This window comes from Papio anubis, chromosome 7 (assembly GCF_008728515.1).
Source record: "Papio anubis isolate 15944 chromosome 7, Panubis1.0, whole genome shotgun sequence".
NCBI lineage: Eukaryota > Metazoa > Chordata > Mammalia > Primates > Cercopithecidae > Papio > Papio anubis.
In genome coordinates, this window is record NC_044982.1 from 106,564,872 (window position 1) to 106,569,983 (window position 5,112).

Sequence of the window (5,112 nt, forward strand, 5' to 3'; positions counted from 1 at the left end):
CACGGCCAGAGTAATTCACGCAGAGAAGGTCAAGGCCACCTAAAATGACAGCCATGAAAACCATGACACCAGAAATACGTGACAAATGAATAAGCTTCAGTAACCACTCATCAACTGGAAGAAAGAGGTCACATTGAGGATCAAAATGAATGAAACAATGCAGAAGAGAAACCAAAGAAAAAAAGAAGAAAAGAAACGAACAAGGCCCGCAAGAAGCAAGGATCATGCAAAGACCAAACTAATACCCGATCAAAGTTTGAAAGTGAGGGAATGGAACTAAGTAGGAAAAACACTCTTGTGGATATCATCCAGGAGAATCCTCCCTAACCTAGTAGGGCAGGCTAACATTCAAATCCAGGAAATACAGAGAACGCCACAAAGATACTCCCTCAAGAAGTAACCCAAGACACATACTGCCAGATTCACCAAAGCTGTTCGAAGGAAAAATCTTAAGGCAGGCAGAGAGAAAGGTCAGGTTACCCACAAAGCTGGGACAGACTCACAGCAGATCTCTCGGGCAGAAACTCTGCCAGAAGAGAGTAAAATAATATTCAACATTCTTAAAGAAAAGAATTTTCAACCCTGGTGAATTTCATATCCAGCCAAACTAAGTTTCATAAGTGAAGGAGAAATAAAATCCTTACAGATAAGCAAATGTTTAGAGATTTTGTCACCACTCAGGCCTTGCCTTTACAAGAGACCCTGAAGGAAGCAGTAAATATGGAAAGGAACGCTTGGTACCAGCCATTGCAAAACATGCCAAAATGTGCCACTACCGAGGTTAGGGAAGAAACTGCATCAACTAACGAGCAAAAATAAACCAGTTAATATCATAATGGCAGATCAAGTTCACACATAACAATCTTAACCCAACGTAAAATGGACTAAATGCCCAAATGAAAGACACAGACTGGCAAACTGATAAAGTTATCAAGACTCCATCAGTCTGCTGTATCTGCGGGAGAATCGCATCTCACACCCAGAGCATTGCTACATAGGCTCAAAATAAAGGGATGGAGGAAGTTTCATCAAGCAAATGCAGAACAAAAGTGGGGGTTGCAATTATCCTGACAAAACAGACTTTTAAACCATCAAAAGATCAAAAGAGACAAAGTGCTAAAGGCCATTACATAAATGTGGTAAAGGGATTCAATTCAATAGGAAGAGCTTAACTATCCTTAAATATATAGTACCTACTATAGAGCACCTATTATTTATAAAGCAAAGTCCTTTAGAGACTTACAAAGAGACTTCTAGGGACTCTGCCAATAGCCAGAGACTTCTAACACTCCACTGTCAACATTAGACAGATCAACTGGTGACAGAAAGCGAACAAGGATATTATCCAGGTTGGAACTCATCCTTGCAAGCAGACCTACTAGACATCTATAGAACTCACCTAAATCAATAGGGAATATACATTCCTTCCCAGCAACCACAATCACACCAATCCAAAAATTGACCACAATTAAAGCAAAGCACTCCCTCAGCAAACACAAGAACAGAAATTCATAACAAACCTGTCCCAGACTACAGTGAAATCAAACTAGAACTCAGGACTCAGAACCAACTAAACTGCCTCAACTAATAAAACTGAACAACCTGCTCCTGAAATTACTGGGCATTGATAACGAAAATGAGGTAGAAATAAAAGATGTTCTTTTGAAACCACATAACAAGATACAACATACTCAGGAATTTGGGACATTTGACAGGCAGAGGAAATTTATAGCACCAAATGCCCACAAGAGAAAGCAGGAAAGACCTAAAATTGACACTCTAACATCGAATTAAAAGAACTAGAGAAGCAAGAGAGATAAACACATTCAAAGCTAGCAGAAGGGCAAGAAATAACTAAGATCAGAGTAGAACTGAAGGAGATAGAGACAGAAAACCCTCCAAAAAATCATTGAATCCAGGAGCTGGTTTTGGAAAGATCAACAAAACTGACAAGACCACCAGCAAGACTAATAAAAGAAGAAAAGAGAGAGAAGAACTCAAACCCACGCATAAAAATGATAAAGGGGATATCACCATCGACCCCACAGAAATACACACTACCATCAGAGAATACTATAAACACCCCTATGCAAAATAAAACTGGAAAAATCTAGAAGCAGGATAATTTCCTGACACTCCTTACACCTTCCAAGACTAAACTAGGAAGAAGTTGAACTTTGAATAGACTAATAGGTTTGAAATTGAGGTACACTCATTAGCCTATGCAAATCCAAAAAAAAAAGTCCAGGACTAGATGGATTCACAGCTGAATTTCTACCAGAGGGTACAAGGAGGAGCTATAACATTCCTTCTGAAATTATTCCAATCAATAGAAAAAGAGAGAATCCTCCCTAATCATTTTATGAGGCTACCATAATCCTGATACCAAAGCCTGGCAGAGTATTAATAACAGTGTAATTTTAGACCAATATCCCTTATGAACATCATGCAAAAAATCCCTCACAAAAATAATTGGCAAACCGATCCAGCAAACACGTCAAAAGCTTATCCACCATGATCAAGTGGGTTTCATCCCTTGATGCAAGGCTGGTTCAACATTTCCTAAATCAATAAACATAATCCAGTATATAAATAGAATCCAAAGATAAGAACCACATGATTATCTCATTAGATGCAGAAAAGGCCTTTTGAGAAAATTCAACAGCCCTTCATGCTAAAACGCTCAATAAATTCGGTATTGATGGAACGCACCAAAATAACAAGAGCCATTTATGACAAAACCCACAAGCCACATCATACTGAATGGGCAAAACCGGAAAAAATTCCCTTTGGAAAACTGGCACAAGACAGGAATGCTCTCTCTCACCACCCCATTCAAATATAAGTTAAAGTTCTACAGGGCAATTAGGCAAGAGAAAGAAATCAGGGGTATCTAGTTAGAAAAGAAGGTCAAATCTGTCCCTGGTTTCAGCATTTATTAAGGATTGGTATATTTAGAAAACCCTAATTGTCTCAGCCCAAAAAATCTCCTTAAGCCGATAAGTACCCTAGTAAAGTTCAGGATATAAAATTAATGTAGTAAAATTACAAGTATTCTATACACTCAGTGTAGGATAAATAGAGAGCTTTTCAAATCATGAATGAATCCTCTATCTACACTGCTTCTAAAAGGAGGTTAAAATACTCTAGAATCTAACTTTAAGGATGGGGACCTCTTCTGAGAACTACAAACTAATTGCTCAGTGAAATAAAGAGGGATAATAAAATAAATGGAAGAACATAATTATGTTTATGGATAGAAGAATTACAGGAAAATGGGCCATACCGCTCCGGGTTGCAATTTATAGATTCAAATGCCATCCCCATCAAGCTACCAATGAGCTCTTCACAGAATTGAAAACTGCCTTTAAAGTCTCAAGTGCCATGGAACCAATAAAGAGCCCGTGACTTCCAAGACAATCCTGGGTCAAAAAGAACAAAGCTGGAGGCATCAATGCTTACCCGACTTCAACCATACTACAAGGCTGGGTTGTGTAATCAAAACAGGCTTTGTAATACTAAAACAAACAGATATAGACTCCAATGGAACAGAACAGTCTCCTAGAAGCCATTAGCTACATTTCCATAGCCATCTGATCTGACAAACCTGAGAGAACAAGAAATGGGGAAAAAGGATTCCCTATTTAATAAATGGTGCTGGGGAAAAATTCATGCCGCTAAGCAGCTGAAACCTCGATCCTTCCTTTTACCCCATACGAAAATTAATTCAAGATGGGATTAGAGACTTAAATGTTAGACCTAATACCATAAAAATCCCAGAGGAAAACCTGTGTAGTACCATCTGGTGTGACATATAGCATGGGCAAAGACTCAAGGTTCAAACACCAAAACCAACGGCAGCAAAAGCCAAAATTCGACAAATGGGATCTAATTAAACTAAAGAGCTTCGTACAGCAAAAGAAACTACTCATCAGAGTGAACGTACAACCCATAGAATGGAGAAAATTTCTTTGTAATCTACTCATCAGACAAGGGCTAATATCCAGAACTCCAAAGAACCTTAAACAAATTTGCATAAGAAAAAACAAACAAACCCCATCAAAAAGCAAAGCCATGAACAGACATTTTCTCAAAAGACATTCATAGAGCTAAACACATGAAAAATGTGTACTCACTGGCCATCAGAGAAAATGCAAAATCAAAACCATGCAAATGAGATACCATCTCACACCAGTTAGAAATGGCAATCATTAAAAAAGTCAGGAAACAAATGTGGGTGCCTGGAGAGGATGTGGAGAAATAGGAACACTTTTACACTGTTGGTGGGATTGTAAACTAGTTCAACCATTATAGAAAACAGTATGCTGATTCCTCAAGGATCTAGGAAGATGTACCATATGACCCAGCCATCCCATTACTGGGTATATACCCAAAGGATTATAAATTATGCTGCTATAAGACATGCACACGATGTTATTGCAGCACTGTTCACAGCAAAGACTTGAATCAACCCAAATGTCCATCAGTGACAGATTGATTAAGAAAAATGTGGCATATATACACCTATGGTAATACTATGTAGCCATAAAGATGAAATGAAGGCCTCTCAGGGACATGGATGCAGCTGGAAACTATCATTCTAGTAAACTATCACAAGAACAGAAAACTAAAACAATCGTGATGTTCACCATAGTGGAACTGGAACAACGCAGATCACTCTGGACTCAGGAAGGAACATCACACACCTTAATGGGAGGAGGGAGGGATTACTGGGAGTTATACCTGATGTAAATGACGAGCTGGATGGGTGCAGCAGACTAACATGGCACAAGCATACATATGTAATAAACCTGCATGTTATGCACATGTACCCTATAAACTTAAAGTATAATAATAATAAATAAATTTAAAAAGAAAAATGTGGCACATAATTAAGGAATACTATGTAGCTATAAAGGATGAGTTTAGGTTCCTTTAGGGATATGGATGTAGCTGGAATCCATCATTCTAGCAAACTACGCTAAGAATAGAAAACTAAACAATTACATGTTCTCACTCATAGGTGGAACTGAATAATGATCACTTTGGACTCAGAAGGGAACATCAGGCCTATCATGGGAGGGGAGGTAGGGATTGTATTGGGAGTTATAC